Raw genomic sequence first — 25343 nt, 5'->3', positions numbered from 1 at the left:
GGAAATTAATCCCCCCTATGTTCCAGGAAAGGATTTTTACTGTCATTTAAGGAATTCAAACAATGAGCACTGAAGTGAGCTATGGGGAGGTGTCAGATAGAGATTTGGGACTATTGTCCAGTAGAGGTGAGCAAACAGTACTCTGGTGCTTAAAAGATCAAAGTGTCTCACAGTTATAACATAACACAACCATATAACAGTAAACAAAGTGTCTAAGAACCATAATACACAAAATTTAAGATACAACCTTTATAGGATCCAAGCCATAGTGGGTCCTCAGATGAATTGAGGGTCCCAGATCCCCTATGCAGGGGTATTTTAAATAGGCTCAGGTGATGAGAGTCACCTAGGAGAGTCCTGCTGGTTAGGTAGAGGTTCTGTCTTGATCCAAGAAGGCTTGAGCATCTTTAGGTGAGTCAAAGTATCTGGGGCCTTTCAGGGTATTTAGGCGGAGACGCGCTGGGTACAGTAGAGTGGCTTGATGGTTTTCCTTGTGTAGCAGTGTGCATAGAGATGCAATTTCCTTCCTTCGCCTTAGGACATATGATGAGTAGTCCTGGAATAGGTAGAGTCTTTTCTCATCATAGCTGAGCATCTGCAGTTTCCTGTAGGCCCTTAGGAGTTGTACTTTGAACTGAAAGTTTAGGTACTTAATCATTACTCCTCTTTGTGGAGCATTGTTTTTTTTATAAAACCTTTATTGAACATTATCTTCAGTAAAATAGTCAAAATGACGTGAGACAACAGAGATTATACATTGAAGTATGCTTTGTTATACATTCCCTGTTTTCAGTAGACATAGGCATCGCCTCCAGTGGTTATTCATGCTATTTGATGAGCATCTCCAACAATTGTCCATATAATGTTTGTTTACTTCGCCCTTGTTAATATCTGGTAAGGGGTGGTGGAAAATTCCTACAAATCAAAAGGATCAGAGCCAAAAAAGAGTGTGATTTATGCTTTTATCGCGTCTCTCCAATGGTGGCTAACTTAATAACTGAAGAGATTATTCATTTTTATACAGTTCAAGTATAAATATAAATAACAATAAACAGTAAATAACTGATACCATTCACTTTATATATATAGAAGTACCCTTATCAATTATAAGAGATATGCTGATGATAGAGAGAAGAATAAAGAAATAATTAGAGGGAAAGGGAGTGTCCTGTTGGTTTGGTGCATGATGTTGGAGTAAACTATTACCGTGTGTCCCCTGTATCTGGTGGAGTGCGGAATGGAGCTTGATGCCCCTGTTTCCAGCAGTTATGAAGCAGCAGTCTAAAGACCACTGCTCCATAACTGGTCCGCTGCCTCTGAGGCTGCAGTCTGCAATCCGCCCAATCCTATACGGTCGGGCTGATTGACACCCCCTGCTAGTGGCTGATTGGCCGCGAATCTGCAGGGGGCAGCATTGCACAAGCAGTTATGGTGAACTGCTTGTGCAATGTTAAATGCCGACAGCGTATACTGTCGGCATTCAGTGATGTCTGTCGGACATGATACTCTACAGCGTATCATGTTAGACAGACATTGATAAATCGGACCCTATGAGTATTCCTCCACAGAGAGGAGTTCAGAGGTATAGAGGATCCATTCTTGTAATGTGGTATTTGTGGTGTTTTCCATTTACGCACGATCAACGATTTTGCGCTGAATTGCAACAACTTACATTTAATCTTACACAATTTACCCTGTTTATAATTGAGGAGAGCAGTGGTTGGGGTTAAAGTAAATGTGTTTCCCATTAGTCTTTTGAGGAAAGACTCAACGTCTTCCCAGAAGGGAGATAGCATGTGGCATTTTCACCATATATGTGTCATCATGCCTGGAGACCCACTACCACTCCAGCAGGTGGCATTAGCCTTGGGGTAAATGCATTTAATTCTCTCAGGTGTGAGGTACCAGCGGAATAGGACCTTATTGTTTATTTCAAGTATTCTAGGGGAGGATGAGGATTTGGAGTTATTATAAAATATATTCTGCCACTGCTCTTCAGAGAAGGTCGTCCCAATTTCTGCTTGCCAGTGTAACTTATAGGAGGGGGAAGGTAGGGTAAGGGAAACATCTAATATTTTTTTCGCTTTCGATAGAGATGCCCAGGGCGATGACCCAGCCAAACAAAGGTTCTCAAAGTGAGTTAAATCTCTAAGCAAATTGTGTTTGTGGGGTAATGTTCCTATTAAGTTTGTAAACTGTGCATATTTAAGCCACGGAGTGAAAAACCCTCCCGCGATATCCGCTATTTGTGATCATGTCTTTAATGCCCCATTGGTTATCAACCTAGCAAATGGTATTGTGTGGTCTATTCCTTTGGGATATGATTTTTCCGTGATTATACCTCCCGTAAATTCTGCGTTATAAGAAATCGGAGTCATTGGGGAAATGGGGGAAAAAAATTGGTGGAGCATTTTTATTAGATGAAGATGTTCTGTCGCTGCCAATCCTTTATGCTCTTTCCTCTTTCATAGCGATATACTTGGCCGGAACTTTCAGCAAATTCGGCAGAGAGTGTTCTGCAAAATAAAGTAGCTCAGATGGATGGACTGTTTCAGGCAGGCCCACAAGTCAGAAAACTGCTCCCGCAGGAACAATATCAAAGTCATCTATTTTCTTGTGAAGGGAGATGTTCTGTTGAATTAGATCTTTTATTTGTACAGTAGATGTGTTATGACCATCTTCTAGGTCTGGTATACGCTGTTCTGCTGTAGTTAATCTCAAATTAAAATTTTGACCTCGGGTTGTGAGGGTGTCCATGCCTTTCTGCAGGTTGTCTAATTTGGCCAGGAGTAAGGAATTTAGTTGTTGTTCAGTGGGAGGCATAGGAGTATCTGATGTTAGGAATGTCGCCGACGGTGATGGGGGTAGGGGTCAGGGGCTCCCTTACCCTTTTTATCCTGGGCTTTTGCCCTGTGAGACATTTTATTTGATGTTGTAAATCTGTCCATGAACAGGTGCTCTCTCAGAACACACCCACGTGGAGTAAGTGGACCGAATCTCTGAGGAAAAAGTATGATGTGACGCAGTGGCGGCTGGTGAATTTTTAAGATGGTGGTGCACAAGACCCCGCCCCTTTGAGAAAGCCCCGCCCACAGAAAACAAAACAAATTTTGCTTGTAATAAGTGCTGGTATATAACTTATATAGGTATCATTGTTATACCTACTATAGGGGATCCACTGATCTCCTAGGACCCACCACTGCCACACTATATCTAACATTTCCAGCCCCTCTCCAATTTAGCTTATCTATTTTTTATTATTTTGGGTGGGTGTTTTTAAAGGTAGATCTTGAGGACAGAAGCTATATTTCTAAGGTTTTTGGGTCCTTGGGTGCTATGAGGACCTTTGATGTTAGGGGATGTACTGGCATGATTGTGTAAGGTTAGTACACAAGATAGCAGATGAAAGGGACACATACACAGACACATACTTAGGGATACACTCACACATACATACACAAAGATATACACACACATACATACTTAGAGATACACACACATACATACACACACACAGAGATACACAGACATACATACAGATACACATTCATACATACAAAGAAATATACAAACATACATACACAGAGATACACACACATAAATACATACATACATACATACATACACACACAGAGATACACATACAGATACACACACATACATGTAGAGGTACACACATACATATATAGATGCACAGAGATAGGCACCAACACATGCTGCACATATATAGGCAGACATACACATATATATGCAGGGACATGCATGGTAATATTTTTTTTTTAAATACTCATGGGACTTTTCTTATTCTAAACTTGAGGTCCAGTCCAGCTCATTTAAATGTTCATAACAGTGGAAGTGTATTAATAATTTGAGTTAACCCTTCTTTGTGCCACAGTACATATACAGTATATTTAGAATTTTGTTAGAGGCAGAGCATAAGAATTTCTAGGAACTAACTCACAGTCAGACTGACCTTTATGATCACATAGTTGTTCCTTCAAGTGCTGTGTGCAGTAGAGTTGTAAATTTAAACCGGAGTCCTCCTCTCCCTCATGACCTCCTGCCCTGCAGCATGCATAGGACAACACTGACTGATTCACAATTTAACCCCATGGCTACCAAAAAGGGCTAATACACTGCTCAGGAATAAACTGCAGTCCTTTCTAGGAGCCAGGGAGTTAAATGGTGTTCCTTATGTTACAGAGCTTTTTTTTTTTTTAGGTAATTCAAGGCAGGGTCAAGGGTGAAGTGTTTTCCGGGTCCCACAATTAACATCACAATCCCTGACAGGCTCAGCTTAAACATGTAATGTTTGGTAGTAGGAGACAGACACTTAGAACAAGTTTCACAGTGACACGCTGTTATTAACTTCATTGTTCCACAGACTGGCTGCAGTTATGCTTTACATAAGTAGCTAAATAAGAGCTTGACACACACATTTCATTTTGATGTTCACTTCTAAACTAGTTCTCTGAGCTCTCTCTGTTTTAATTCTATAAAACATACTTAACTGAAGTCTGAAGGGATGACTTGTCTCCTGCAGCCCACCGGCTCCTTCACTTGCCTTGCCTGAGAGACATCGCCTCAGTCTCCACAAACTGCTATGCTCAGCCTGCTGCAGTGCTGGGGCTGCCGCCTCTAAATGGGCAGTTAAAATTATGTGCGTGCCGTGTGTGAGTAGCTGGTGAAGCTGATCAGCCAGGAGACATGATGCTGTCATGCTGATAATGATGGTGGCCTCAGTTGCCACACGCAATAAGTGGTTCGCCTGCCCCTGCTCCTCTCTGCTCAACGGCTATCTCCTCAATGAGAATTTCGCGCCGTTGAGGGGGAGGAGACTTGTGGGAGCGGTCACATGACGCTACTACAGCGTATCAGAGGCGAGACTCAGCCATCAGGCAGACTGTGGGAGGAGCCAGAGCACAGGCTGAAGTCAGCTCGCACACTTCAGCCTGTGCGAATAGGGCTCTATTAGCGGTGCCGGGCTGGGAGGAGCTACACCTGCACAGTGATGCATAGAGATCACTGTGCAGGATAGGGTTTTGCTTGATCGCACGTGCGATCAGTGTCTGGCACTCTGGTGACTTGTGCGCGCACTCGCGCAGTGAGAGCAGCCCATAGACAGTTTACATCCGCCTGGTCCTAGCTCCCTCCTGCTTCAATCTACAGTGAGTCTACAAATATATTAATGGTGGTACCGGTCCTACAGGCTGAGGCTACAGTAAGAGGCTACAGTAACAAAACAGAGCCCAGTCTACACAGCACTAAATATTATAATAAATAATAACACACACACACTAATAAAAAAAAAAAATTAAACAAAAAAATTAAACAATTTTTTTTTTTTGCTGAATTTTTTTTTTTGGCTCAATTTTTTTTCCCTCCTTGCCCCCTGGGGGGTTCACGTGCGAATGTGCACAACTGGAGGAGCCTCCACTGATGTGACGTATGCACTTTATAAGCTTTACACAAAAAGGGTCACTGTGGTAGTCTGCAAAAGTACAGGCCACCACCGAAACTGGCCCTCTCAAGAGCATGCAATTTTTTAACAACTTTCCAATTTGCTTCTTTTATCCAATTTAATTTTCGTTTTCTTGGTATCGGTAAGGGATGCAAAATATTTCATGATTTCATATACAAATAATTAATAAATAGTCAATATATTAGCAATTTATGTTACCAATTTTGCTTAGTAGAGAACATATACACTCAGTATGCATACATATATATAGTATTACAAATATTTTAGTACATATATGCCTTTAAGAAAATGCCTTTAAGAATTAGATTACACTGTTCACGTGTATTTCTGCTTTCATTGTTTTACTCTGCTGCCTTCCCAGAGAGCAGTGTCTAATCAAGAAAGGGAAGGGGAGCACATTCCAATGGATACACTGTTTGCGAGAATCTTCCCTGTGAGAATCTTGCTCTTTTTTACACTTTTGAGAAACAGCTTCTGTTTACTAACACATTGCTACAAAATATGATTGACATAATATTAGACACCCCTGTTAGACTAACTGTCTAGAATGAAGGGATTGATTGTTACACTAGCAGTCTAGAATGAGGGGATTGATTGGTTGAGCATACACCTGCCTTATCTGAAATCTGAAGATAGGTAAACATTCATAGTTTAATTATTGCCTTGCTTGTAAGCTGAATACTGAGTTATATGATTGTAATAAGTTTATAATAAACACTGCTATTATTATTATACTGAATTTTTGTGGACTTCCATTTTTGTCAGTATTACAGTGACTGCACCCAATCAGGACAGAACAGTATCCTTTGCTGAAAATCACACCTAGGTAGGCTCATAATCAGCAATGCACTACTGGAAGCTAACATAAATATAAGGAACACTTTGGATTGTGACATTTTGTTTACAATTTCAACATTATTTGCATAAATTACCACATAACTTAAATATGAATATTACTGTTTATATTGAAAACAATTTTCAGCGTAATTTATCTTTTGGTGTGAAAGGACACTGTTATAAATGGCTAACTGAGTCGTTTAGTCTGGGATTGCATCTTTGACATCCATGCTGATGGCGGTCCTGTTAATATATTGTTCCATTTCATTTCAATGAGTCACCTGTTTAATCAGGTCATGAAGAATTTACTACATAGTATCAGCACATCTGAGTTTCCTTTATTGCATTATATAGTTTTGTTTTACTTTAATATTTGTTCATATATTGGCTTCTTATAATAAAACAAAGAAGAAGGGTGATATTGCTTCTAGTAGGAGACACAAGCTTGAAAAACAGATGAATGATAGACTCTCTATCTAGGCTTCTTGATAATAGCAAAATAAACATATTTCCTGAAACCTGAAAATCTAGTAATTAGATCAGGCAACATCTTTGGAAGATAGCACCAACAAAGGAATCAATCAATGATGAAATGTTCCTAAATAAGATAGAATTGAAGGGACATGAAACCCAAACATTTTCTTTCATGATCCAGACATAGCTTTCAATTTTAAACATCTTTCCAATTTACTTCTATTATCTAATGTGCTTTGTTCTCTTGGAATCCTTTGTCGAATGAGCAGCAATGCACTGCTGGGAGCTAGTTGAACACATAAGTAAAGCCAGTGACAATAGGCATTTATATGCAGTCACCAATCAGCAGCTAGCTCTGAGTAATGCTTTTGCAGCTACCTAGGTATTATTTTCAACAAAGCAAAGCAAGAGAATAAGCAAATTAGATAGAATTATCTAAATCTTAAAAGAATCTTAAAAGAAGAATTCTGGGTTTTTGTATTTCTTTAAAGAAACCCTGCAAACCTCCAGGCTTATCCTTAAAGATACATGATACTCAATGTTGAAGCACATGAAAGATATGCAACATAGCTGCAAAAAGCTGACTAGAAAATATCACCTGAACATATCTATGTAAAAAAGAAAGACATTTTATCTCAAATGTGCTAAATATTCACACACCGCTGTAAAAATACTATAAACAGCCAGTTAAGATGCTTGTCCCAGGACTTGCTAGAGTGTGTATCTATCATGTGCAAGACTGTCAAGTTCTATGAAATCTCATTAGATTTCAGTAAAATCTCATGAGATCACATCAAAGGCAAAGGGGCCTATTTATCAAAGTGTCAACTGAAAATACGCTTGAATTCCACGTCGTATTTGTCGCGAGATTGATCCGCCGTAGTTATCAAAGCGTCAAGATCGGCAAATGTTGAAATTTGTGATGTAACATACGATCCTGCGATCTCAATCCGACTCAGATTGATGCTTGCGTCATTACAGATGTTTCAAATTCAACTTTATTTGACCCTTTTCCCAATTTATCAAACATTTAACAGGTACGCTCACGTGTATTCTGACGCAACATACTTAGTTTTCAATCCGCCACCCTTGAAGTCGCGGATGCCATAGAACTCAATGGGAGTCTGAAAACACAGAAAGCTTATGTCCGATGCTGCAAGAGAATGAAGTATATTACATAATAAAAGTAAATTAGAAACTCTATTAAAATTGTATACCCTTTCTAAATCAAACAATATTATTACTCCACATTTGGTGCACTAGTAAATATAGGGATACAAATGAAAAATGCATTACTACTTATGGATTATGCTACAAATTTGTCTCTCTTTACAAAGCTAGGGGACAATATTTCTACAAATTTGTTGAAAAGTTTTGCCCCAAACTTGTCGAACTAATAGATATAGAGATAAAAATGAAATAAATACACAACATAACATAGCTAATTTATTTTTTATTTTTTGTGAAAAATCTATGTGCACCATGTTTAAGCCATGTAATACAAGTCGCACTTTCCACTTCGCACCAATTTTGACGCAACACTTGTTGCACCAATTATGACGCAAACTCCTAAACAACCCACACACTAGTGAATTTTTCAACCACTTTTGATTGGAATATGCATAATCACATAATTTATGACATCAGCCAATCTGATTCAAATATATATTTTAAACTATCACTAACTAATCAAATTGCTCGATACTTGTGTCATTAGTCACTCATCAGAACTTGAAAGTGCCATTTATTACATTGTGTATTATACTTTAAAAATATGTATATGTGAAATTAGAATTAAAGATAAACATTGATGCTGACATTAGGACACACAGTGTAATATTTTAGACAATGATTTTAAAATTTGAATTGATGTTTGATTCAATATAATCTTAAACTGATAGCTCAAAGGGATGGCCCACCTAACATTAAACTGTCATGATTCAGATACAGCAGAAATTAAAATCACCTCTTGACTGTCATGCTATTTTCAGTGTATTTCTTCCTTCTTTTAAATTTCTTTTTCAGTAAGAAATGTCATCTTATATACCAGACCATTTTATAACAGCTTAAGGGGTGGTTTTTAAAATTAGATTGCAATCAGGAGGGGTTACACAGGTACAGAGAGAAAACTGGCCCAGCTCTTAAAATATCCATTGATTGCAAATAAATACATATGATACTCTGATTACATGTTATATTCGCAATTATTCCTGCTCAGAATAATAATACATTTACACTATATGCATAAATAAACACAGAGCTATGAAAGACAACATTGTTTAGAACAAAAAAAGGAATTTAGGGACATGTAAATATGTTTGCAAAAGATTTCTGACATAACACATATATATATATATATATACAAGTATGTGCAAAGATATATGTACAAATTCTAGCATTAATAATTATTTATAATAAAAATAAAAGATAAAAGCATATCATGGGGCATATTTATCAAGGTCTGGCGGACCTGATCTGACACTGCGGATCAGGTCCGCCAGACCTCGCTGAATACGGAGAGCAATACGCTCGCCATTTTCAGCATTGCACCAGCAGCTCACAAGCTGTACGCTCGCAATACGCTCGCCATATTCAGCATTGCACCAGCAGCAACGCCGCCCCCTGCTGACTCGCGGCCAATGGGCCACCAGCAGGGGGTGTCAATCAACCCGATCGTACTCGATCGGGTTGTATTGTGGCGATGTCTGTCCGCCTGCTCAGAGCAGGCGGACAGGTTATGGAGCAGCGGTCTTTGTGACCGCTGCTTCATAACTGCTGTTTCTGGTGAGCCTGCAGGCTCGCCAGAAACACGGGGCATCAAGCTCCGTACAGAGCTTGATAAATATGCCCCCATGACTTCTAGAAATACAAATACACATTAATTTTTGTGAAAGTATCATATAACAGATTCTTTTTGTATAACAAATAACTATAAAAATAACGTCCTATGAGATATTGTTTGTTGAGGTACAAATGTAGCTATTTCTTGGACATTAACAGATGAAAAATAAAAGATTAGCTTTAGAGAAATGTACTTGTTCATGGACAGTAATAAAATGGTATAAATAAAGTTGGTAAAAACCTGAATAACCGTGACATCGATGCTCATCACACCGTAATTGACGCTCGTGTTTTTGATTTTTGTTTTATAAATAAGGGTATTGTATTCAGATCCATGTCGGCGATGTCTGGCGAGCGTATTGACGCCGGCGAATGCACTGAGCTTAACGCTTTGATAAATAGGCCCCAAAGCATTAACTCAGCATTGCTCATGCTGATTGGCTATTGTTTTTTTTGTGTTTTTTTTTTCAACTTGCAGCTGGACAGCAGCTGAAGAATAACTTTTTACACAGCACTTACTATGGTGAACTGATTAAATTGTGAGGTAAAATATCTTCCATTTTTACCTGAGATGCTCAGGTGATATTTTCCTGTCAGCATTTTACAGTTATGCTGCATCACTTTCAAGTGATTAAAGGGACACTAAACACAATTTTTTTTTCTTTCATGATTGAAATAGAGCATGCAATTTTAAAGTAAAGGTAAACTTTAGCTGTATTGAAAGTCTGTCAGCATTGTAATACTCAATAACAAAGTAGTCACTAACTTTATTTTTAATTTCATGCTATACTTTTTATGCAATCTAATCTTTTATTTTCCTACCGTTTATTTACCAACTCCTCCCCCATGCCACTTCCGTGTTTCTCTGTAGCATGTCAGAGAGCGGTCTCATCCTCTCTTTACGTCACGTGAAAGCGCGTTCACGATTTAGATTTGCTCTGCGCATGCGCCAATTCCCAATACAAAGTATTCATTGTTCAAAAGCATTGATTGATTGTTATAGTGCCAGTGATTGCTTTAACATAATACAGTTTGTGGAACCCCTTTTTCACACTCTTTGATCGATGCGATGCTTATTACGAGACAAAACAGATGAATAGTAACACAGGTCTCACAGAGCATGCGCATCTCACGAACGAGCACGGGTGGAACTACGATGATTGAAGTAAAACGCATGCGCACAGGAATCTAGTGACGTATGAATGGAAGGGCTGACCCCCTCCTGGGGAAGAAGCTAATTGGGCATTAATATAGATTGAAACTGTCAATCAACTATTGCAAAATGGCAGGCGGACGAAAAATTTGTGTCGGGCAAGTACTTGTAATGTAGAAATATTAGTAATTACGATACTTATGATAATATTGATGAATGAAAGTTATGCTTATTTTTTAATCTATATAAAATATCGTTAAGTAGTATGCTCGACTTTACCTTACCTTTAAGCAACTTTCTAATTTACTCCTATTATCATTTTTTCTTCTTTCTCTTGCTATCTCTATTTAAAAAGCAGGAACGTGATGCATAGGAGCCGGCCCATTTTTGGTTGAGAACCTGGGTTATGCTTGCTTATTGGTGGGTAAATGTAAGCCTCCAATAAGCAAGCGCTATCCATGGTTCGGAACCTAAAATGGGCTGGCTGCTAAGATTTACATTCATGCTTTTAAAATAAAGATAGCAAGGGAATGAAGAAAAATTGATAATAGGAGTAAATGAGAAAGTTGCTTAAAATGCCATGTCCTATCTGAATCATGAAGAAAAAAAAAATATGTGGGCTCAGTGTCCCTTTAAGCATATGACTATTATATCACTTTAACAACCTGAAAAGCAGGAGAAAAAATCAAATAAATTGATTTCTCTGAAATAGAGCATCACATGAATAACAAATGTTATCTTTCTGCTGGATGTTCTTTCTGTAGATGGCTCATGTCATTATTAAAGGGCCATTATTTAGCAATATAAAGAATAGTATACTGAATTTGGTTATAATGTTTCTATATTTATTCAAAAACAATCTTCCCAGGCACAGTAGAGTTGCAACTTGTATTACCCCACTGCTAGCAGGTTAAAAAAAGAACTGAAGACGACAGGAAGTAGAAGGGTATTGTGATTGTCTTGCAAGTTTTCTTTTTTGCATATGTTGCACTGTTTTATCAAGGATGTTTATTCTGTTTTCATGTATTTGTTCTGTAATGTTTTGAAGGCATTTTAGTGATGCCAATATACTCCACACTGCAGTAGTATATGGATGTTGCTCCACTGATTGAGGAGGGTCACTCACAACTGGCAGATGGGACCAGGGATGGATACAAATATCTTTAAATTGCTCTATTTTTTAATTGCCTTAATGGGGCAAGGTTTTTCTGTTTAATTTAATCTATACTAGATCAATATCTCTCATTTCATCTGACAAGAAAGAGGGAAGCATACGCCATTCCATCTACTCCAATAGTGTCTGCAACTTCAGTTCTGCATATATTAAAAAAGTGAATTGTATAAAAACAAACAAACAATGAAATGCTCCTACTTGCACTTTTCCACATGTTGTCATCGTTAGGAATAAATGTCTGTAGCTTTGTTTTGTCTTGCATGCCTTGGGGTGATAACGCAGGTTTGAGGATTCGTGGAAGACACAATAAAGCACTCACAGTAATCCTTCCTTTTGTTTCTGTTAGAAGTTGACAATTCTTCAGCGTCTGTAACCCACACATCAAAAAACAAACTGGTTTTACTGACAATTTGAGGCTAATGGCAATATTTAGACCTATTACTCTCATTAGAGAAACATTAAGCTCTGTATAAGTGAATAATGTGTTCTCAGCGGTTTGACGCCCCCACATTTCTTCAGAAACGTATTGGTCCAAACCACACAATATTTAAAGCAACACTGTTTTCCCCAGCTGCAGATTCTTGTCCCTAAACCAATTATCAAGTTTTATGCCAAAACATGGTACACAATGGTGCAGACAACTATGTAATAGGGCAAATATCACTGATAACATACTGAAGGATCTACTCCACAAATGCCACTCAAAAATTGTTTTGTTTAAAGGATTTATTGTAAGATACTTTGTAATGCAGCCTGTTTAACTTTTTATGGATGCCAGGTGCACTTGCTTGAACACAGATTGGTATAAAGGTCAGGTAAATTTAGATGGGGTTTAAGTTAATTATTTGGTAAGTGTAAGTGACAGAAGGTAAAGTAAGGTTTGTGGACATCGCACATTTTATTAAATCATTTTCACTTAAAATAGAATTTATTCTGGCTCGGTTTAGGTTTATTATGAATGCTTACTGCTGTAACCCTATCATGCTACACACAGCATTACAAAGAGCACAAGCCATTTCTCATTGTTCTGACACACTGCTTATCCTCCATGTTGGAGCTGGCTTTCCTGCATTTTTTACCTCCTCATTCGTATGTGCATTTAAAGGTGCAAAACAAGGAAGACATAACATCATGTTCTGCTTCCTCTGAAGAAACTTCCTAAGAAATCTGACTGTGCATTTGGTTAGTCTATTCCTGTATCTAGCAAGTTGTCTGTCTACAAGCTGCTCACCCAGTCAGTGTAAGAGCCTGTCCTGTTCAGCCTTCAAATTGCTAATCCTGTTTAAGAGCCTTTCCTGTTCTGTCTAAAAGTCCCTTATTTGGCCTTCCTAAGTGCACGTCATGTTTAAGAGACATGGAAGTCAAATATAAACTTTTATTTTTCAGATGGAGCATGCAGATGGAGACTTCAATTTAATTCTGTTATCAAATATACTTCATTCTCTTGGTATCTTTGGTTGAAAAGCATACTTAGATATGCTCAGGGGCTGCAATGCACTGTGGAGAGCTAGTTGGTGATTAGAGTTTGCAGACATATGCCTCTTGTCACTGGTTCACCAGATGTCTTTAGCTAGGTCCAGAAAATATTGATAGTCGAGTACACCTAGCGCCTACTAAATAAGACCTCTGGCTTTGATAATTTGACACCTAGTTGTCAAAATGGAAAGATGAAACTAATAAGGTATACCAAAGCGCCAACCATACGAAGGCTGGGTCTGGACCATATGCAATATTATCAAACGATAAACAATTTATTGAGTACACAAATAAGTTAAAAACATGGATCCATGTATAAACAATCAGATTTATACAACAATAATAGCTAAATTAATAGTTAAAACAAATAGTAATGTAACAGATATAGCATTTAAAATTGTGCAAACATTGCTTTTAAAAATATTCCTATAAAAATTCCAAATTTAGTATAAGGCTCACAACAGAAATTCAACTTTGTGTTTACCACATACACAAATTTATACAGCAATAATAGCTAAATGAATAGTTAAAACAAATAGTTATGTAGCAGATATGGCATTTAAAATTGTGCAAACATTGCTCTTAAAAAATATTCCTAAAAAATTCCAAATTAAGTATAAGGCTCACAACAAAAATTCAACTATGTGTTTACCACATACACATAATAGGTGAAATATATTAGTCAGTTATACATTATTTAACCAATAATGTTCTCGATTTTATGCAATGCTCCTAAATATTGCCAATAGTTACTAATGTGTAAGGCTCTGAGTACGACCTTTAACTGTGAGTTCAACAAATACGCATTGTCAAGTGAAAAAAATTGTGAAAGCAATATGCCAATGTAAAAAATGTGTATCAAAAAAGTTGTGTGCAAAAATTAGTGTACAAAAAATATTAATGGTCAAAAAAATAGGTTGATCTTCAAAAACGTGAATTAAGAACAAAAATTGTGAAAAATGAAAAACCAAAAATTTACAAAAACATTGTGGTGTGTTCAAATAGTGACTTATATAAATGTAAATAATAGTCCAACCGTTAAAAATAGTCCAACAGTGAAAACTTAATAGAAAAAATAATCCAACAATAAATTATAAAAGTAGTGTGTCTCTTTAAGAAAAAACAATAATCCTTAAATCCTAACAGCAATAGTTATGGTGATTTTCGAAGTGTTTTAATACTGAATAGCAGTGTCAGTACTTGCTACCCGTTTTCTAACCCAAAATTCTATCTTCTTGGCAAATATTTTGTTATAATCCCTGGATGATCCTTCTGTAAAAGAAAGATATGATGGTGTAGATTGTTTTTAGATCAATAGAAAATGAAATTGTGCTTACCAGTCGACGCGTTTCAGTCACAGAGACCTTTATCAAGACTTGATAAATTCACGTTTTTTGAAGATCATCCTATTTTTTTGACCATTAATATTTTTTGTACACTCATTTTTGCACACAACTTTTTTGATACACATTTTTTACATTGGCATATTGCTGTCACAATATTTTTCACTTGACAATGCGTATGTGTTAAACACACAGTTAAAGGTCTTACTCAGAGCCTTACACATTAGTAACTATTGGCAATATTTAGGAGCATTGCATAAAATCGAGAACATTATTGGTTAGATAATATTATATAACTGACTAATATATTTCACCTATTATGTGTATGTGGTAAACACATAGTTGAATTTTTGTTGTGAGCCTTATACTTAATTTGGAATTTTTTAGGAATATTTTTTAAGAGCAATTTTTGCACAATTTTAAATGCCATATCTGCTACATAACTATTTGTTTTAACTATTCATTTAGCTATTATTGCTGTATAAATTTGTGTATGTGTATGTGGTAAACACAAAGTTGAATTTCTGTTGTGAGCCTTATACTAAATTTGGAATTTTTTAGGAATATTTTTAAGAGCAATGTTTGCACAATTTTAAATGCTATATCTGTTACATTACTATTTGTTTTAACTATTCATTTAGCTATTATTGTTGCATAAATTTGATTGTTTATACATGGATCCATGTTTTTAACTTATTTGTGTACTCAATAAATTGTTTATCGTTTGATAATATTGCATATGGTCCAGACCCAGCCTTCGTATAGTTGGCGCTTTGGTATACCTTATTAGTTTTAGCTAGGTCCCAGTAGTACATTACTGCTCTGGAGCTGATTTTAATGGTGCAATAATAAAATTCTCTTACACGTTAGAGTATTTTATTTTTGCACTTTTTTATATCCCTTCAAGTACTCTTGTGTTGCTGGCATAGCCTGTTCCATACTACATGATTATCATATCTATTCCTGTTTTTATGCTGTTGACCTTGCCTGTTACAGGCTATGAGACTGTCAAGTCCGGTTTTGCTTCCACGTTGTTAATAATGGGGGTTCCAGTGGGCTCTGGGGATATAATACTCTTCAACGTATTACTGTAGGACACCCAACTTCAAAGGTGTTTGCTGCCCTGAAATTACCTTTTATATATATATATATATCAAGAGATCTAAGCAAAGGAAGGAGAAGGTAAAGGAGGGCGAAAGACAATTCAGAAAAATTAAGGTAGGAATAAATATTTATATACCCTAACTATCACACAATGACCTAGATTTCATAAAAACAACTTGTGAAACTAATATCTGCGCCACATTGCAACTCAAAAATTCAGAATTTACTCATCACAGCTGCATATTGCAGGTTAAGCTCCATTATTATCAATATACCCGCATGTACAGTACCTGCATCTACAGCATCTCCTAACCATTTCATTTGATCTAATATTACGCATTTGGTACCTCACACATCTATAGATGTTAATGGCAGGAACGCCCACTAGCAGAACTGTGGAAATTATAGGTGAAATGATACTCAAAGTATTTCGAACATGATTTCTTGTCATGTCATGTTTTTTGGCAAATTCCCATTACTACATTGAGAATCACTCACACATTCTCCACACCCATATACTGTTCCACACATACCTACAGCCACTTACACATTTACATCTACACACTGACTCATCATATTATTAATAACACTCACACTGGACAACCATAATTACAGTGTGCACTAGAAAAGTGCTAAAGAGACACTTAGGATAAAGGATACTCTGGGCTTTAGCCCCTTGCAATATACCTAGATACTAAACTCCATTTCTATGTTTTTATATGATTAGTAATATTACATGTAGGCTAAAGTGATACCGCCCTAAGACATTTAGGCATAGGTTACAAGTAGATTGCAAATGGTAGTGCAGGGTGGTTTCAATTGTACTGGGTCCTGTGCTAAGAATGACTCACAATCTGGTAGTACAAATGGATGGTAAAAAAAGGTTAACCAGATAATCTTAATGAAGCCAACATTTTTTTAAGCGCATCTATAATTTTAGGTTTTAATTGACAATTAGAGTGATACATTTTTATCACACTTGAGCACTAACTACACTCAAAGTAAATCAATAGTGCTCCCTAGTTAGCTGTGGTATTAAGGGTTGCAAGTAAAAATTTAGCACATGAGCGAAAGACTCAGACACACTAACATCTGGAGGTTGGATAGCATGACCACTTTAACTATAGTTCTATATACTTCTTTTATTGCTCTCGTGCTAACCTAAAGATGTTAGACCAACTGCGCAAAAGCCAATGGTGCATTAGAGATTCTTTAAATATCTCTACTCTTATCTCTTCTCTTATATCGCTTCCCTTATCTCTACTATTTCAAAACGTTTGTTCTCCACCCACCCCCACCTCCTAATACAACTTCTCTCTCAGCTCAAGATTTTGCCAGCCACTTCAACAACAAAATCGATTCCATCAGAAACAAAGTCAGCTCCCAACATACTTCCAGTCTTTCACCCCCTCAAAAGCTCGCAATCAACCAAAACCCACATACCCATATATTTATCTCTTTCGCCCCTGTTACTGAGGAAGAAGTTTCTGCACTTATACAGCTACTTCCCTCCCTCTCTTCTACACTTACCCCTTTACTCACACACATTTCCAACCTCTCCCTCAGCACCGGTATATTTCCCTTATCTCTAAAACATGCACTGGTCACACCCATCCTCAAAAAACCTTCTCTCGATCCAACCTCCCCATCCAACTACCGCCCTATTTCCCTACTTTCTCTTGCCTCAAAGCTTCTTGAAAAGCTGGTACATGCACACCTATCCCAGTTCCTTACATTGAACTCCCTCCTTGACCCACTGCAATCTGAATTTCGCCCCATCACTCCACAGAGATAGCAATAGTTAGGGTTACCAATGACCTACTTACAGCAAAATCCAAAGGCCACTTCTCTCTGCTTATCCTCCTTGACCTGTCTGCAGACTTTGATACTGTCAACCACCCTCTTTTGCTCCATACCCTCCAATCCTTTGGCATTTGTGACACATCCCTCTCATGGTTCTCTTCCTACCTGTCAAACACTATCTTTAGTGTAGCCTTCTCTGAGGCTTCCTCTACCCCGTCACCACTTTCTATTGGGGTACCACAAGGCTCTGTCCTCGGTCCCCTTCTCTTCTCAATCTACACATCCTCATTAGGTTCCTTAAAAAAGTCCCAAAGGTTTCAATGTCATCTGTATGCTGACAACACCCAAATTTACCTCTCTGCATCAGACCTATTTCTTTCCTTGCTACCCTGTGTCACTAACTGTCTTTCTCACATCTCTTCCTGGATGTTCTCTCACTACCTTAAGCTAAATCTCTTCAAAACTGAGCTCCTTATTTTCCCTCCTTCTTCTAAAATCTCCACCCCATCTCTCTATAGCTGTCGACAACTCCATCATTACCCCTACTCTGCATGTCTGATGTCTTGGGGTCACATTTGACTCAGATCTTTCTTTCACTCTTCACATTCAGTCTTTGGCTAAAGCCTGCCACTTTCACCTTAAAAACATCTCTAACATTAGACATTTCCTTACACAAGACACAACTAAGATTTTAATCCACTCTCTCATCCTTTCCCACCTTGACTACTGCAACTCTGTCCGCTCTGGTCTCCCTATCTGCCACCTAGCTCCTTTACAATCCATAATGAATGCCTCTGCCAGGCTCATCTTCCTTACACGTCGCTCTTCATCTGGTGCACCTCTGCCAATCCCTTCACTGGCTTCCTCTTGCCTCCAGGATTAAACACAAAATTCTGACTCTGACATACAAGGCCCTCAACTGCACTGCTCCCCCTTATATCTCAGACTTTGTCTCCAGATACTCTCCCTCCCATCCCCTTCTCTCTGCTCACTACCTCCTCCTCTCCTCCTCTCTTGTTACCTCCTCATATTCCCGTTTACAGAACTCTCTGCCTTGCTCCACAAGACTCTCTCCTAGTTTTGAAAGCTTCAAGTGCTCCCTAAAGACTCTACTGTTCAGGGATGCATACAACCTACACTAACCTCTCCTAATATCAGTTCCTCTCCTCCATTACTATGGACCCCCTTAGCATGTAAGCCTAACAGGCCCATTTATCAAGCTCCGTACGGAGCTTGAAGGGCCGTGTTTCTGGCGAGTCTTCAGACTCACCAGAAACACAAGTTATGAAGCAGCGGTCTAAAGACCGCTGCTCCATAACCCTGTCCGCCTGCTCTGAACAGGCGGACAGGAATCGCCGGACATCAACCCGATCGAATACGATCGGGTTGATTGACAGCTCCCTGCTGGCGGCCGATTGGCCGCGAGTCAGCAGGGGGCGGCGTTGCACCAGCAGCTCTTGTGAGCTGCTGGTGCAATGTTAAATGCGGAGAGCGTATTGCTCTCCGCATTTAGCGAGGTCTTGCGGACCTGATCCGCAGTGTCGGATCAGGTCCGCAAGCCCTTTGATAAATGGGCCTGTAAGAGTCCAACTGCTTGCAGATCACCTTCATAAAAGCTGACTTTATTATATATATGTCTATATTTGTATATGTGTGTGAACATACATATTTATACATATAAACACCCAAATACACACACATACACATATTTAGACATGGAGCTCTTCCCAGTCAAACACCTTGTAATATACCATATCCTTTTAAAACCCTTTTAAAGCATTTTTCTCAATATTAAACTGATAATTTTTATATAAAAAGTTTTTATATATGTGTGTAATACTTTATTTTAATATGTTTTGTGAAGTTTTATTTTTACCCTAATGGTTTCAGGTGTGCTAATTCTTCTAGCACTATTTTGGCTTTCGCTCGAGCACAAACCATAACTTTCAACTTGTAAAATAAGCAATGTTTAGTGCTGCCTCAATCGCTATTGAAAGTATACGGTGTGCTAAAGGAATGATGATCGCGCTAAACCTTCTCTGGTAAATCTGTTTTACCATGAACTTGTAATATCAATTTGAACGCTAATTGTAGAGTGGTCCAAAGATATTGATATTGCACCTCGCACTATCATTAGCGCTCCACTTGTAATCTGGTCCTTAATGTACTGTGCAGGGAGCACTATTAACTCTCATATTGTAAGTACTAATGCCTAGATTTAGAGTTCTGCGTTAGCCGTCAAAAGCAGCGTTAAGGGGTCCTAGTGCTGCTTTTGGCCGCCCGCTGGTATTTAGAGTCAGGCAGGAAAGGGTCTAACGCTCACTTTCAAGCCGCGACTTTTCCATACCGCAGATCCCCTTAGGCCAATTGCGTATCCTATCTTTTCAATGGGACCTTCCTAACGCTGGTATTTAGAGTCTTGGCTGAAGTGAGCTAACGCCCACCCACATACCCCTACTCTAAACCAAACCCCCTTAAATAAACCTAGCACTACCCCCCTGAAGATCTCCCTACCTTGAGTTGTCTTCACCCAGCCGGGCCGAAGTCTTCATCCGATGGGGTAGAAGAGGACATCCAGACCGGCAGAAGTCTTCATCCTATCCGGGCAGAAGAGGACATCCGGACTGGCAGACATCTTCATCCAAGCGGCATCTTCTATCTTCATCCATCCGACGAGGAGAGGCTCCATCTTCAAGACCTCCGGCGCGGAACATACTTCTTCCCCGACGACTACCCGACAAATGAAGGTTCCTTTAAGTCAGTGATTTTCAACCTTTTTTTTGCCGTGGCACACTTTTTTACATTAAAAAATCCTGCGGCACACCACCATCCCAAAATTTTACAAAATCACACATTGTATATATAAAAGTTATTTCACAAAAGGCAAGCACTCGCTGGTATTTTTTTCAAACAACAGTATTTATTGTACAACAAATCAGTGAATGTTTTCGGGCATCCGCCCATCCTCAGACATGTCTGAGGATGGGCGGATGCCTGAAAACGTTCACTGATTTGCTGTACAGTAAATACTGTTGTTTAAAAAAATACCAGCGAGTGCTTGCCTTTTGTGAAATAACTTCTCTATGTACGGATTTGGTGGGCACCCTGGGAGTTGGTACGTTATGAGTGTGCTGGGTTCTCCTGGACTATGGTATATATAGTCATCATCTCACTCAAAATAAAAAAACGTCCCAGAATAAAAAACAAGAAAATTTAAAAAAAAAATATCACACTGTTGTCAGTCAGCCAATCGGAAATTAAGGTAGGAAAAATCTGATTGGCTGATTGAATCAGCCAATCAGATTCAAGTTCAATCCGATTGGCTGATCTAATCATCCAATTAGAATGAGCTCGCATTCTATTGGCTGTTCCAATCAGCCAATAGAATGCGAGCTCAATCTGATTGGCTGATTCAATCAGCCAATCAGATTTTTCCTACCTTAATTCCGATTGGCTGATAGAATCCTATCAGCCAATCGGAATTCGAGGGACGCCATCTTGGATGACGTCACTTAAAGGAACCTTCATTCATCGGGGAAGAAGGATGTTCCGCGCTGGAGGTCTTGAAGATGGAGCCGCTCCTCGTCGGATGGATGAAGATAGAAGATGCCGCTTGGATGAAGATGTCTGCCGGTCCGGATGTCCTCTTCTGCCCGGATAGGATGAAGACTTTTGCAGGTCTGGATGTCCTCTTCTGCCCCATCGGATGAAGACTTCGGCCCGGCTGGGTGAAGACGACTCCAGGTAGGGAGATCTTCAGGGGGGTAGTGTTAGGTTTATTTAAGGGGGGTTTGGGTTAGAGTAGGGGTATGTGGGTGGTGGGTTTTAATGCAGCCCTTCAGACAACTCTAAATACCAGCGTTGTCTTAAGGGTGCGTTGGGAAAAAAAGCTGCGTTAGCTACGCGGGTCTTTACCAACAAAACTCTAAATCTAGCCGTATGTTAATTGGACTAGATAGCTTCTTTGCATATATTTTATTAATGAAAGATTATTTGTAATTTACATTAAATATTTGTTTTCCTATCTACAAATTAGGCAAAATAAAACAAAATGATGTCTAAATTTAATTCAACTTGCATAAAATTAAGTTTAAAGGGATATGAAACCCAAACATTTTCTTTTGTGATTAAGACAGAGCATATAATTTAAAAAAAGTTTCCAATTTACTTCTATTATCAAATTGACTTTGTTCCCATGGTATTCTGTAGTACCTGTAGGTAGGCACTGGAGCACTTCATGGCAGGAAATAGTGCTGCCATCTAGTGCTCTTGCTAATGGAAAACATTCTTGGAAAACTGCTGCCATATAGTGCTCCACAAATAGTTGGGCTTCTAAGCATACATCCCTGCTTTTCAACAAAAGATAACAAGAGAACGAATAATATTGATAATAGAAGTAAATTAGAAAGTTGTTTAAAATCGCATACTCTATCTGAATCATGAAAGAACAATTTTGGGTCTCATATCCCTTTAACCCCTTAACGACCAACGACGTACAGGGTACGTCCTACAAAAAAAGGTTGTTAACGACCAAGGACGTACCCTGTACGTCGTTAGTGTTTTCCTGATCCTGAATGCTTCCAGCCGCTTTAATGTTATTGCAGTGATGCCTCGATATTGAGGCGTCCTGCAATAACATGTTTTAGCTATCCGATGCAGAGAGAGCCACTCTGTGGCCCTCTCTGCATCAGACATTGATGGTCAGATTGTTGGTGGATGGGAGCCATTGCAGGGAGGTGGGTGGGTGGGCGGCCATCGATGGAAGAAGTGCGTCGGAGGTGGGTGGGATTACGTGCAGGGCGCCGGGCGCGCACACGGGGGGACTCACTGGGGCGTGCGCATGCACAGGGGGCAGGCACGAGCACGGGGGCGGGAGTGGGTGGAAAGGCTACACTATGGCACATTTTTATTTTGCTTAGCATAAGGTGGAAGAGAGGAGAGGGGTTTATCTAAGAGATCTGGGAGCGGTGGGGGGTTGGTTATTGAGGGGGGCAGCTACACTACAGAAAACTATATAAAAATTAAAAAAAACATATTTTATGGCAAAATTGGTACTGGCAGACAGCTGCCAGTACCCAAGATGGCGCACAATAAGGTAGAGGGGCAGGGTTAGAGAGCTGTTTGGGGGGGCATCAGGGAGGTTGGGGGCTAGTAAGGGGGATCCTACACAGCAGAATATGTGGGTTTAAAAAAACAAGATGGCGGGGACAATTGTGGGGTGGGGGAGGGAAGAGAGCTGTTTGGGAGGGATTGGGGGGGGATGTGTCAGATGGGAGGCTGATCTATACACTAAAGCTAAAATTAACCCTGCAAGCTCCCTACAAGCTACCTAATTAACCCTTTCACTGCTGGGCATAATACAAGTGTGGTGCGCAGCGGCATTTAGCGGCCTTCTAATTACCAAAAAGCAACGCCAAATTTAAATATATATGTATATAAGTATATACATACTGTATATATTTATAGAGAACACACAGTTCCCTTTCAGTGCTGTTTTTCTAACACCTCACACCCGCACACTTTAACCCCTAAAAAAGATGCTAAATTTTTTTATTTTTAAAAAAGGGCCTCAAAATGTATTTTGGGGGCAATTAGGGGCCATTTTCAAATTAACCAGGGGTCTGACCTCTGGTTAATTTTTTGAGTGCTAATTGCTACCTCGAGCTTGCAGTAGCAATAATAACTGTAATAGCTGGTTATTTATCATGCCTGCAAAGGGGCGCAATAAATTAGCAAACCACTTGTAAGCTCGCCCTTTATGTACAATGTAATGTCAAAAAAGTTGAAAGTATGGTTTCACACAAATTAGAGCTACCTTAGCTCTAAAATAAGCCCTCATTACAACAGGATCCAAATCTGCAACATGTGGGGGTTATCAATTTTATTGTTACAATGTTATATTTAAAATAGCAAAGTTATTTGCATAAAATAAAAATAAATAATAAAATGAAAATAATTGCTACAAGTCAGTCCTCTCACAGTCACTCTGGGGTTTATTGTATCCGCTTTCCTAACACAGTTCAATGCTCTTATCAGCACTATATTAACCTGGCTGTTTTCCTTTCAAGCGTTCCAGTGATGGATCAAGTGAACCCCTCCTCTTGTCACATCAGGATACTGTGGCTCCGCTTCCAATGACAACATCAGTTTAATAGTTATGTTACTGGTATTGTTTGGAAGGTGTAGCATCCATTTAAATGTCACTAGTAGACTTAAAACCTATGACAAACGTACTCATTCGGTGTAATTCTAATTCTGAGTAAATTTCCTTTGCTGATAATTGGTGTTATATAGTACTTTTTCTTTTACCAAGTGATTCAGAAACTATTTTAAAAATCACATTATGCATAAACCTGATGTGGTTACCCGCTGTGCAGCAAGCTAATTATTTTCATAGACTGCTGCTGTTGACCTTTCCCAGCTGCTTTATGGGGTCAGAGAAGATTTAGTGCAATATAGATCTAGACTAGTAAAATGTAGAAGAGAAAATTAAAAAAGACCATCTGCATACGACTGAATCTCAATCCCCTGGTGTGAGAATATGAACCTTGTATTGTATTAATAAAATCTTCAAAATGTATTGTGTTATAAAAAATAAAAAAAATCAGCCTGGGTTTATGCTGCATTTTCAAATCGGAAGCCATTTAAATACATTAGATAAACACACAATAATCCAATTACCACAAGTTTATTAAATGCATGGCTACATATTCGATAACTGTATACTCAATATTCAAAAATTGAGATTTGTTCTATGGAAATATTTGTTTTAAAGGGACATGATACCCAAATGTGTAAGTATTTGAAAGTGATGCAACACAGCTTTAACCCCTTAATGACAGAGGACGTACCAGGTACGTCATAGGAAAACCTCCCCTTAATGACAATTGACGTACCTGGTACATCCTCTATTGTTTGAAGTGCTGGAAGCGATCATGATCGCTTCCAGCTGCTTACAAGGGATTGTAGTGATGCCTCAACATTGAGCCATCATTGCAATCCCATATTTTATCCACCGATGCAGAGAGGGCCACTCTGTGGCCCTCTCTGCATCGGCTATTGCGGCTAATACATTCGTTGGTGGGTGGGAGCAACTCCTCTCAATTGCGTTGGCTTATTTGTTATTCTAACTTCTAGCCCGATCGGCTCAAATGTAGTACTTTCGGCGGTGCCAGTACCCAAGATGGCGGCAAATAGGTAGGGGGGAGGGTTAGAGAGATGTATGGGGGGGGATCAGGGAGGTTGTAAGGTAAGGGGGATCCATCACTGCAGACTGTATGAAGAAAATATTAATAAAAAAAAAAAATGCTTTTTATTTCAGTACTGGCAGACTTTCTGCCAGTACTTAAGATGGGGGGGACAATTGTGGGGTGGGGGAGGGAAGAGAGCTGTGTGAGGGGGGTCAGGGGGGATCAGGGGGTGGGATGTGTCAGATGGGAGGCTGATCTCTACACTAAAGATAAAAATTAACCCTACAAGCTACCTAATTAACCCCTTAACTGCTGGGCATATTACAAGTGTGGTGCGCAGCAGCATTTAACGGCCTTATTATTACCAAAAAGCAACGCCAAAGCCATATATGTCTGCTATTTCTGAACAAAGGGAATCCTAGAGAAGCATTTGCAACCATTTGTGCCATAATTGCACAAGCTGTTT

The sequence above is a fragment of the Bombina bombina genome, chromosome 1 (genome assembly GCF_027579735.1).
Source record: "Bombina bombina isolate aBomBom1 chromosome 1, aBomBom1.pri, whole genome shotgun sequence".
Lineage (NCBI taxonomy): Eukaryota > Metazoa > Chordata > Amphibia > Anura > Bombinatoridae > Bombina > Bombina bombina.
The sequence above is the reverse complement of the archived record's forward strand: the minus strand, read 5'-3'. Positions refer to the sequence as shown.